Genomic DNA, 12,903 nt, shown 5'->3' on the forward strand with positions numbered 1-12,903 from the left:
ACTGTGCAAAGGGACTAATTCTACCTCTTTTCTTAGAATTCTCTCAGAGTTTAACGATATCATCTGTGTGAAACCAGTTTAAAAGCGCCACGTAAATTGAAGTATTGATGCTGTTATGCATGTTATATTTTGGGAGGGTAGCTGATAACAATGAACAGTTTCTATAATGAGATCTTTCTGGTATTTACTGTGGTAAATTGTTTTGGAGAAAAGAGTCAGAGCTGGTTAGTCTTACACTGTAGTTTGTGGTGTAGGGGATTGTATCCAGGGGCCTTGGGGTAGAGGACCAAGCAAGGCTATGGTAATGGAGTACAGGGGAAACGTGAGGAGAGGGAAAGTTCCGTAGCTTAATTTCTCTATTTTCTAAAGATGCAAACAGTTGATACAGCTGCCTTCAGTTTCTTTTGTCCCCTCGTGTCGGTTGGTCAGGGAACGTTCCCTGTACCTGTAGCCTCTTACCCGGTGCCTCTGTCCCTGTAGTAGTCCCTCTCGTGTGAACACTTGAATAGTAGCATTCAAGTTCTTGATTGTATGTTAACTGTCTTTATTCTTCTTAGTAGCATTACTGTAAATTTCAGGTAATCATAGTTATAAGTTTTTCCAAGTATTTCACCCAGGGAGATTATTTGCCTGAATATTCCTATAAACCTGGCAAAGAACTCAATGCTGGGGAGCCTCAGAATTACCCCAGGGACGTGATGGTCAGGACTTCCACGGTGGAGGTCCTCCAACCCCTGCCACCCAGACAGATACGTTGCCTTGTCTCTCTGATGTTTGACTTTTCTTTTGGGATCTATGTGGAAAATCAAAAGAAGTCATAGCCAGAATTTCTCTTTACTCTCTATATTTAAAAATTTACTCCCATCTCATTTTCCTTGCTTCGCCTCCTCTGGAGTTCAGTCCATCCTCTACTTTTAGTCTCATTTCTTTCCTCCAGCTGTCAGTTTGACGTGGGCCATCTCTGGCCCTGGCCTCTTGCTCACATCGCATGACCTCAGTCTCCCAGTTCTTTGCTCAGGACCTTTGCTTGGCTGCTCCAGCCTCCTCTCTCTCCTTTGCGCTTTCTGGCTGTGACTCCTGATTCCTTGCAGCGTGGCTGTCTCCTTCTCTCTGAGCAGTAGTCACTGTTGGTAGGCTGTTACTCTGTTGGAGTTCGCCTTCTCTCCATTCGCTGGTTTTCTCCTGTTGAACTGCTTCAGCTGTTCAGCCTAGTCAGGTCAGCAGTGGTTCTGTTTCTCTGGCAGTGGCGTTGTGTGTCAAGGAACTTCAGGAACCAGTATCTGTGGACATGAATGTATTCTGATACAATATCACCTGAAACAGCTTTCTGAGATTCGCTGAAAAAAATCATCCTTGAACGCAGTGTTTTTCATATTACTCATTGTGATCCATTTGTGGGAACATGAAAGCAATGTACTAAGCGTCAACCAGAAATTTTTAATAAGGGAAAGAATTTGAATGTAAACAAAATATGAATGCATTACATGTTTAAGGGTGTCATGTGTGTTCAAGGTTGTGATATAAAACGATTCTTCTTCCGATTTGGAATCAAAACATCTGAAAGCCATTGCTCTGATTAACCTCCAGTATTTTTGGCTCCTCTGATTCCTCATCTCCTTTTCTTTCTAATGGAAATTTAAGAATTATTTTTTTTTGTGTAGTTGAGATAAAGTAGAATTAGAATATGGCCTATTTGCAGAACAACCTGATGGAAAATTGAAAGCACAGTTACTTGATTTGCCAATTGCAGGGCAGGTTACCTACGTTCCATGTCAGCCCCACGTCAGGGCATGGCCAGCTAAACAGCCTGCACCCCGTCCCAGCAAAGCTGGAGAAGAAGCCTGCAGTGAGGGCAGCCGCCTAGAGGCTCCTCTGCAGATGAGGAGTTTCATTTGGCAGGATTAGAACCTGTTCAGGGTGGCATCCCCAAACCCTAACCGTTGATTTGTCCTGGGCTTGTGGGGTGACCAGAGTCTGCTAAGGAGGTGGCAGAGGTTTCTAGGTTTATTAGCTCCCACCAGTATGGGGAGTGGAGGACATTGGAAAGAGGTTTTAGGAAACACCAAATGACCGGATACCAGTGTTGCTACTTCCTTCCTCTGGCAGTAAGAAACAGCTGTAGGTTTGAAGTGATTGTGATTATCATTCAGTGTAGTATCTCTGTTTAGAAAATGATCATCCTTCACCAATTCCTCATACCTGGCCTTGAGCCAGGGAGAGCCTTCCTGACCTCAGTGTTGCCTTGCTACTCTGATGGATTTCCACTGGTCTTTGTAAGCAACATTCTTGAAAGGAAAGTAAATAACGTCAAATGAATAGTTGGAAATTGCCACCCACCCCTACCGTAGCCTTAACATGTCCAGTGCATCGTTTAGCTTTAAAGGATTTACTAACGTGAAAATTATTGTGGTATACTATTTGAAACCTGGCTTTTTCCTTTTAAAGGTAATGCAAGAAATTTTTTTTATATAGTTAAAATAAACTAGAGTTAGAATATGGTCTAATAAGAAATATTTTGGCCCAATTATCCTTATTTGCCACTAGATTGGAGGACTGTATCTTAGACCAACTATTTTATCCCCCTTCATGTTTTAGCAAAACGGTTAAATGGCTTTTGTATCATCCTAAAGTTACTGACTTACCTGCAAAGGTGCTTAGAATGGACAATCTGAGATTACATCTGTGCTTAAGTATAGTTTTGTGGGGGATAATTATGATTTTTGATTATTTGTTGTTTTTTGGAATGAATAGGTTAGAATGTCTAATTTTAATGATTTCCTAATACAAATAGAGGAGACAGTAGAGGAAGTGAAACATTTGTTGAAATTTCTCCATTAAGTAAATCTTCCTCTGTCCGCCGCCAAGTGTCTTTCTATTAATGATTTTAAAATGTCAACATCCTATATTTTTTCCTGACCAATCTTTTGAGAATACTTGGCACATGTTGTTCCATCTGATGAAATAAGAAAAAAATTACAGATCTCAAGGGACATAATTAAATGATTTTATCTTCTTATATAAACATTTGCTTTGAAATATATTTATATTTCCAGGGCTTTGATATTTTATCCAAAGCATCATTTCCTCATACTGTCTCAACATCAGAATGAAACTCCTCTTAAAACTAATACCCAATATCACAAGTTTATCATATAGGTTAAATTTATGTGCTGAGTGACTCAAAATGAAGAGATTCTTCCTTCCTACTTTTGCCTTGATTATATGATATCTCTGTTGGTAGAAATTTTGTATCTTAATACTTGAGCTCTCTTTGTGAGTCTAGCTGGGTGAAACTGTGCGGGTTTCCTAACCTTTGACCCTAGCTTCTTGATCTTAATAAGGAGAGGGTTGAAACAGTGGTCTCTGAAATCTCTTCCATTTTCAGGAGTGCTTGATAAAGTAATTGACAATAAAGGATAATTAGGCTTAGCCTTCTGAGGATGGGGGAATGGATGTGTATTTTCAGTTTGAAACAATAACTTATTGATCCAAATATGTGACTGTGTGTGTTGGATACACTTTTGAGCACCCGCCCCCGCCATGATCCAGGGAATAAAATGCAGGAGTCAGTTTTTCAACCACTGATGTGTATATGTATTTCCTCTAGTCTTTGCACGTGGGGTTCAGGGGAGAAATCACTGATTTGTGAGAGAAGGTGAGTTAGTAGTAGAAACACCTCCTAATGCAGAAGGACTCCTTTATTACTCTTCATTATTTGTTACGAGTTCATTCTGAAAATCAGGGCAAAAATTAAAATGACCACTAGTTACGGTCATTTGAAGCTTGCTCTGCCTCTGGGTAGCACAGGACAAAGCCTGCAGCTGCCTCCCCGCCCTCCGAGTCAGTGTCAATGCCTCCACTCAGGGAGGATGCCAGTAAAGGTCCCCATACTGGTTCGTCCCCTGAGACTGTCTATTCTTAGATTCTTCAGTCTACTGAATTCTCAAAGTCTCAGAGGAAGCCAGGTTTGGGTCTTGGCCATGGTATGTAGAGAAGTCTGACCCTTTTGCATTATTAGCATTGCTATTATTTTTCTCTATTCATACATTTTCTTTTACCATTTATATCATTTACAATTAGGCGTGGATAGATTAATGGGTACGCATTTCTCCTTTTAAAAATATCTTGTGAAACAGACCAGATTTTTAAAGGATCATATTTTAACACAATATGGTTTTTGAAATAATCCATTTTTGAAGGTCTTGGTGGTTTTTTACTAACATTTTTATCAACTCATTTACAAGTCATTCACTCCCTCCCTTCCTTCTTTCTGTCCTTCCTCTTTCTCACTTTTCGGGGGTGGGGTCGGGATAGTGGCCAGAGAAAGGCTATAGAAGCAGCTAGCCCCCTCACCCTCAAAGGGTGAGCTTTAGACTGTTGGAACAATGCATTCTCATAGTTTCCTACCTTGACTCTTTCATTAAAAAAAGAAACAGCTTCAGGCTGTTTTTAAAAATCTGTCTGTCTCTGTGTCTGTCTGTCTGTCTCTGTCTCTGTCTCTGTCTCTGTCCCTCTCTCTGTCTCTCTCTCTTTCTCTTTCTCTGTCTCTCTCTCTCTCACGTACACACGCAAGTGGATAAGGAATTTAAATGCATGATATAAAATCCCCAAGGCAGATAGGTCCTGCTGAGAATGGTCTGTCTCCTTGTCCCTCCAACATCATGTTCCCCTCCATAGAAGATACCAGCTGCTTGTCTCTCCATTGGCTATTTTAAAATTCTAGTGTGATTCTGGTAAATCCCTGTTTTCTCTGTTCCTCCCCCAACCCCCACTCTATAGTCATCTCTGATAGAACAGTTTTTTTCAATCGAGCATTCACTGCACATGTTCCAGTCATGCGGTTACAAAGTTGACATTGCAGCCTCAGCAAAGGTTATCTCTTTAAAATTCTCTGAAATTCCCCTTTGGCACATCCATTTTGGCAGCTGGGTTTATATGGGAAAGTGGTAAAGCTCTTGGCTCCTTTTTTGTGCTTTATAAAAATAGAAACGCTGGCCAGAAGCGCAGCTAGGCAAGAAGGTCCTTCTACAGTTCCCATCAGTTGTATTGCTGAGTGTTTTCCATTTTTACCTGGAGTAAGTGGTATGCTTACCGTGTGTGTGTGGATCAAGTAGGTGATTTTTAAAAACATGAGCATTCTGTAGCCTCACACTTATTTTAAAGTCTTATTAGAAAACCCCGCTGTTCTAACGTGTGTGAGGTACTGCTGTATTGTTTTGACTTTTGATTTTGTAATCTTTTTATTTTTTTTTTGGAGAATTGAAACAACTCAAAGATTATATTCACCAATTCAGAACTACCTGTTGCAGCGTGGGCAATAATATAACAAGAAAGATGGAAACTCCAAACGTGAGATGTGTTCTTTACCAAACAAATGACATCATGTGCCTGTTTTCTTGGGAAAGTGCTTTCCTGGATGGAGAGAGCTGAATCCCTGTGAGGCAGCACAGACCTTCCCTCCTTCCTTCCTCCCTTCCTTCTGTCTTCCCTTCCCTCTCTCCCTCTCTCTCTTCTTCCTTCTTTCTTCTTCTTTTTTTTTTTTTTAATATTATTTTCAAGTAGCTTTTTCCAGGAAAATGTTGCTTGTTAGCAGGATTGACCTATTTCCTACTATAGATGGTCTTCGGAGCCCTTCGCTTCTTTCCGTACATACTGTGACCTCCGTACGAGCAGGGCTCTGTGCCAGCAGTGTTGATACATTTCCATAGTTATGATTCTCTAATTTAAAAATGACCACATATGTTTGGTATGGAAAATACTTATTTTTCATTTTGTTTTAAATGTAAATGCCGGTAACTTAGATGTCAGAGCTTCCACATTAGAAATGAGCAAAGCTCTTTTTACTGTTAAATTTTTTTCCTGTTTATATTACTACATAAATGATACATGTAAACTCATAGGTGAATTTTTCTCTGCATGATGATTTATGAAAGATTTTAGACCACATGTTTTGCTATACTGGTTCTGGTTTTGTCAGGAATAGGCAGTATGAATTAACAATCTTTTGCTCTTAGGCAGACCCCCCCCCCATTCATATACACTGCGAATATGCTCTTTTTTTAGCTAAAATCTTTAGACTGAGATTTATCGTCTTGTACATTGCATACGTACTTTCTCTCTTAAGCTGCAGCTTTTTTCTTGTTAAAAAGCACACTGTAGACTTTATAGATCTGTGATATCGAATGCCCTTGATGGATCCTTGGGAAGAAAGTGTTTTAAAGTGCATAATTAGGGCACTTGAGCATAAAACTACAATTATACACTTGTGTGTTAATTTTGTGTACAGTAAGACTTTAGTTCAACACTGGTTGTAAATGAGAGGAAGCATTTTACTGCCAGTGAATGCCTGCATTTTATGAATACTTAAACAAAATCTCTAATTGGCTGACCTGGAAAGAAAGGTGAGAACATCTGTAGTTAGGAGTCGGGGAGAACACAAAATGTGTGCTTTCTTTTAGAAAGAAAGCGGTTTCTTTCTAAAAGTAACAAGAATAATTTTACTTCCGTGTACAGCTTTGCTTGCTGTGCTTTTGGAATCTTTCATCCTGCTTTAGCTGCTATTCCACAGTAAAGACTAACAAAGTGAAACCAGCTTAGATAAGGCAATGGAAACAATCAAGGGACTGATTGAGACAGAGAGCAGGCGGTTGGCAGGGAATCCGCTCTGGTAGAATAAAAGGCTTTGGCTGGCATTGGTTGACCATACGTTTGCTAATCAGATTCCATATACTAGCATTAGGGGGCACTGCTTGAAGCTTGGAGTTAATTTTATGAGAACTAAAGATTGTACCACTTTACAAAATGGATAATAATGTTCCAGAACTTGTTACCCTCAAGAGGTGGCGTGGACTAGAAATATAAATTAATTTAAGAAGGGTATAAATAAATTCATGGGTAATTGAATGATAGTGACTATGAAGGGAAATAAAGGCTGTCCAGGACATATCATCAACTTTTGGAGATTGAGGTCGTGAGAGGCACCACCACTTGGTCCCCATAGCCACGTGGAGTATTCACGCTGCAGAACACTGGTCTGACCTACTACTCACTTAAGCTGTGATTTGCTGAATATAGAACAGTTGGACTTAGAATAAGCAGTGAAATTTTGTAGGCAATTAATCATTGTGAAGAAATCGAGGAGAGATTATAGGAATATTATTTTCACTGTTTGTATTTATAATCTTATATTGTGTGTACCTGATAGGGAAGTTTTAGAAAACAGAATTTGTCCTGAACAAAGACTTCTTACTGATGATAAATGAGAACTTTTCAATTTAGTTTCACAAATCAAAAAGTATATTTATTTTCTGATGTGAAGTAAAAAAAAAATTTTTTTTAAGCTAAAGGAATGTGCTAAGGTAGTCCAGATAGGTTGGTTATTTTTCAGTCTATTAAACAGCATTATTTATGGCCCGGAAGTTATCTGTCAGGAACAAGGGCATTGACAAAAATGAACGTGGGCTCCATAGCAACGTGAGCTATGTAACAAGCTTGCTTGTGTGGCAGCCTGTTCTGGAGTTTAGACATTGCTTGACCCTTGACTGCTTTGCTGGCTCCTTCAACCTTATGTTGTCTTTTTTTTCCCTATTATTCAAGGGAAGCTGAACAAAATTGGAAGGAATTTAGTTTTACTGTACAGTGCTTACAATAAGCACTCAATATACATTTGTTGATAATGTTTCTCACTTTTCAAGCATGAAGGAGTAATTTCAGGAAATTGTGGAGGTTTTTTTCCTCCTTAGACAAGTCTAAGGGCAAGATTTATTTTTCTTTTTAAAATAAGAAAGTGAATTTAAAAAAGCACCTGAGTTGTTCAGAAGTCGCACTTGAGAATTTAGCTTAAGGGACTGTAGATTGTGGAGCAATTGTAGGATTTTGACTTGTAAACTTTATTAACTTCTAGCACATTATTTTTGACTGGACATGTTGACATAATAAAGTTTCCTCATGCAGTTGATTCAACCACACATTGGCTTAGCATCTGAATTCCTTGCTGTGGGGAATTTTCAGTCTGTCTCCTATGCATGAAAAATAGCATTTGCTCTCTGTGAAATCAGGAGCCGGCAGAATTTGCCACACAGTAATGACTAAAATGTAGCTGTTGTGAACTTGTAATTTTTCCTGTGCTTTTTGATTTCCCATTTTGTAGAATTTACCTGGAAGTTCTCAAATTTATGATGAAAAACAAACAAAAATTAAGGAGCCGCTATTAAATGTAAATTGTTATAACATACTTTTTGATAATTCTCAGACAGCAATCATTAATCCAAAATAAATTGCGTTAGTTCTAGATTCATGAAAAGCACTGATTTGGTTTAAGAAATGATAGATAACATTTGATGTATATTCTTCTGGGCTGTGAATTGCTTACTTAACACACATACACAGATTTTCATGTTTAAAATAATATATATGGTTTTGTTACCTGCTACCCCTTAAGTCCAACCTCAATAATCCATGGACAGACCTTTTTGCTCTTCAGTACATATTATCTTCAATTAGATTCATTCATTCTAATGGCTCTGTGATATCTTATTGAGTAAAATATCATACCACACCCTCCTTGAACCAGTCTCTGTCGATGGACATTTAGACCTTTGGGCTGTTTCCGTGTGTCTGAGTGGGATTGCCATCATGGAGGTGTGGTGGACACCTTGCTTACATATGTCTTTGCATCCTTGTTTCATATTTTCCCTTAAGATGAATTCTCAAAAGTAGAATTCTGTGTTGAAGGGTTATTGTTCCTATACATGTTGTGACCTGCCTTAAATATTTGACTTTACATACTCAAGGGGAGTATTTCAATATTACTTGCTCTGTAATGCTTTAGAATTATGTAAAGTGAAAAATATGAAAACTTCCTGTTAAGTACCTAGGAATGTTATTATTTATCAAATAGGAAATTTACATCTAAGCATCAATAAGCAAGAATGGTTTAACATAAATATATTATAAAAAATATGAGGGAGAAGTATAGATACTTTTTTGTTATTAAGTGTATACACATATTCTACCAATAGTTTTTTAAGGTATAACTTATATATGATGAAATGCTCAGATCTGAAGTGTACAGTTCGATGAGTTTTTACAGATACGTGCATCTATGAAACCACCACCCAATTAAGATACAAAATATTTTCATCACTCGCAGACGCTTCCTCATGCCTCTTTCTAGCTAGCCAGATACCCTTCCTGGGACTCCTGTGAGGATTTCATGAGTATGTATTTACAAAGGGAATTGCTGGGTCCTAGGAAAATGCACCTTGAAACTTAGTGGGAAACTAATTTCTAAAACTTCTTTGGAAATAAGGAGAATATAAACCTGATCATTTCTTCAACTTTGAAGTATGAGCGAAGATTTTGGGGTATGGTAAAATGAAAAATGGGGCCTGAAATTCTGTACATTTAACATGATACAGAGATATGAAAGCTAATACTCATGTTCTTTATCAGAGTAGTTTCCTAAAATAAATATTTAAAGTAAATCAGTCATTTTTAGCTATACTTTCTCTCTCCAATACAACTTGAAAGCATTCACATTTCTTTGAAAACTGTAATAAATTTTTTGTTACTGTGTATGCTTATGTTCCACTTTACGATCCTCTTTATTTAGAAATCAGAGAAATCAATTTTTGTTTTTCTTATTTTAAAAGAAAAAAACGGAAAATCTCTGATCTTAGGCATTTTCTGGAGATCTTCATTTGGTTTAGTTTAGTGATAAATGTCCAGGGCATTTTCTGGGTGGTAATGAGTTGGAGGGTTAGCATGTAATAGCTGAGGGCACTCTGCCGCTGTCAGGGTGAGGTTTGGTGTTTCTAGGCTGTTGGATGAAACTGAACATATGTGTATCAAAGACTTGGTTGGTACAAATGATTTCAGTTTTATAATGTGTTCCTTCATTAGTTTGAGATTTTGTATAATAAGTTGATTTAGTAATCCATTTTATAATGTGTTCCTTCATTAGTTTGAGATTTTGTATAATAAGTTGATTTAGTAATCCATTGAACAACATTCATTTATTCATTCAACAAACAGTGAGTGGCAGGCCCTCTTCTAAGAAGGCATACCATGAGTGTAGGAGTGTAATCTAGTGATAAGGACAAACAGTAAATACATGAACACATAATTAAGAGGTTAACTAACTGACTAAATCTAACAATCTCCCCTGTGGTAAAGTTGGAAATAGCACGAGAATGATGGTTGTTGGGGCTGTGCTTAGATAGGCTGGTCAGGGAAGGGGTGGCATCTAAGCAAAGAAGTGCTTTGCATCCTCAGTTCTCAGCACTTGGTTCCTGGCACTCAGTTACTTTTGGTTAAATTTCACTTGCATACAACAGTTTGGCAGTGTTATTTACCATGAATGTGGTTGAGAGCTAAGAGATAAACAAAAAGACTGTCAGTAGCCAAAATTAATTTTACAAAACTTGAGGCAATAAAAACTCTCATATGCTTGTCATGGACTCATCCCTTGGGCTATCATAATTTTAACAATGTAATGGGTTTCTCAGTCCTCAACAGATTGTCTTGAAGGTGGAGGTCAGTGATGAGCAGTGGCTGAGTGCCTGATGGCATGTGAGGAGATGGCAGGGAGAGTTACTCTGGGATTTGGGGGGTGGGCTCTGGGGCATTGCGTGTGTGGTGGCTCCACCCTTGGATTTCTGTTTCATACTAATGATCATTTGGTTTAAGATGTCAGAAAAGCATATAATAGATCTTTGAAAGCCCTGCATCTAAATTGATTAAAGCAAAAACATTATCGATCGTTAAAGAATTTAGGCTTGAGTTCCTGACAGCTGGGATACTGTATTTAGAAATTGGAAGTAGCCCATTTTGTGGATGGAGATGTAAGATAATTATCGTTATGTGATTGGTTGTATTTACACAGCTGAGGTACAAGAGGACTTGCATTTAGATTTCACACATTTCTAATGCAGAGACTCTTTAGCTAGACCAGAATTTAGTAATCTCTGTCCAATGTGGCTCCCATATATGGGCATTAGATCGAATGCAACTGATTGGCCCCAGGTCTGACAGCCCAACTGTACTGTGTTACAAGTTATCACAGGCTCTCAGGAGGGTTAGGTGCAGTTAGTATCAAATAATGAGACCATGTATCTAAAAGGATAGCAAGTAGGTTTTTAATTGTGGAAGACAGTAATAAAATCTCCCAAGCAGGTGCTTTTGATGGTTTTCCCTCTGAAGTTCACTGTGTTCTGCACATTGTTACTACGGATCCATTGATGACTTGCTTACACTACGACCCGTCCTGTCTCCCCTGCACCTGACTTGCTTCCAAACTTTTCAGAACTGGAACAGATAGTAACAGATTCTTACAAGTTCATGACTGCTGTAGCATTAGGAGGCTCCTGCAGTATGTCCTGTTGTTTGTCTTACTCAGAAAATAGAGCCCCCCTCCCACCCCAAACAACACTTCCATATTGTGTGTAAGGGTTTCTATAAACCAGAAAGTCAACATATTAAAGTGCAATTCATAGGGGAGTTGCTGGCTGTGTTGACTGAGCTTTACAGACATTTTAACACTGGCAAAGTGTTATCCTAACTGCTTCAAATCAAACTGAAAGATGCTTGTGTGAAATATAGTATTAGATATCAAATCAAACATATGGGTGTTGAACGGAAGGATATGTGTTGTGGTGGTATATGGTATTCTAGCATGTGGAGTTGTATTTTATGGAAATTCTTTGGCTTGGTTTATGGCAGGGACATACATTCATTATGAGATATCAAGCTGTAAAATAAATACAAGCAAAGAATTCAACTGTGCTGTTGAATGGTTTTCAATACAAACTTGTCTGTTCTACTAACTTAGGGTCTGTGTGATGAGAGGCGTTTGTAAGGCATTGTGGCCAAATGTTTTGTCACCATTGCTGACAGCTTGAAAATAATTTAGATCAGGTCAAAAGGAATATGAACTTTAGCTTTTTGCATTTTTTTCCTTTTACTTCATTTTATATGTTATGAATTACTGTCCTAATTGGTCTTAGAGGCAAAGTGTTGAATATTTCCCTTCTTATTCCTTCTTTTTCCTCATTAAGTATTCTGTAGTGAATTTGATTTTTAAGTGTGTATCTGGAACTGATGTCTGAATTCTGAAGTGTGTGGGCTTATGGGGCTCAAGTTCTCAGAGTGCTCAAATGGACCATATTGTGGCATTAACATTGACTTCATCATTCCCGTCCCAGGAGTGCTTTTTGCCATTCTGGTATCTTGTTTTTCTTTTACTCCCGTTTTCTCTCCCAATTAGGGAAAAAAAAAAAGTCAATAGATTTCTCATTTGAAAGAAAATCAAAATATATCAATGATGTATTTATTGCATGAGGAAGGAAGGATTTTTCTTTGAACAATGATTTCAAGAATTTTTATGCTCATGTAAATTAGAGCTAGAGAAGGCACATCTTAGGCCATTTTGTCTGTATCTCAGGTGTTTGTGGTGCAGTACACTTTGCTTTACATCATTACCTGTTTTATCAACTAGGAAAATACTATCCTTATATTATATCTGAATATCTTTCCTTCAAGAACTCGTATTGGTGGTTATATTGTTTGATAAACATAGTATTGTTTTCTGAAAGGGTTTCATTTGATTGTAAAGCAAAATTGTTTCTTTCTAGCAAAAATAAAAAGTGGAATTGCTAATGTAACCGATATCTGTTACAAATGTAATTGGAGTATTCTGACCTTAGTTGAAACAAACATGCCCCCAAACCACAAGCGTCCTACAAAGTATTTGTAAGTGAACTTGGACTGGAGTTCATTTTCATTTGAGTGTTGCATGAGAGTGGGTTAGCATAATGCTTCTTTGACTTTCTTAGCAGAGTATTTTTAATGTCAGTATTAGGAGCTCTACCTTGCTCCCTAGATTTGTATGAAATGATCAATGTT

General features: G+C 38.0%; 1 protein-coding gene across 8 annotated transcripts in view; it reads left to right on the forward strand.

Moving 5' to 3' along the window:
* Nucleotides 1–12,903, forward strand: part of ARID1B (AT-rich interaction domain 1B) — a 380,200-nt gene that overhangs the window by 99,282 nt on the left and 268,015 nt on the right. The window lies entirely within an intron of this gene.

The sequence above is a fragment of the Camelus ferus genome, chromosome 8 (genome assembly GCF_009834535.1).
Source record: "Camelus ferus isolate YT-003-E chromosome 8, BCGSAC_Cfer_1.0, whole genome shotgun sequence".
NCBI lineage: Eukaryota > Metazoa > Chordata > Mammalia > Artiodactyla > Camelidae > Camelus > Camelus ferus.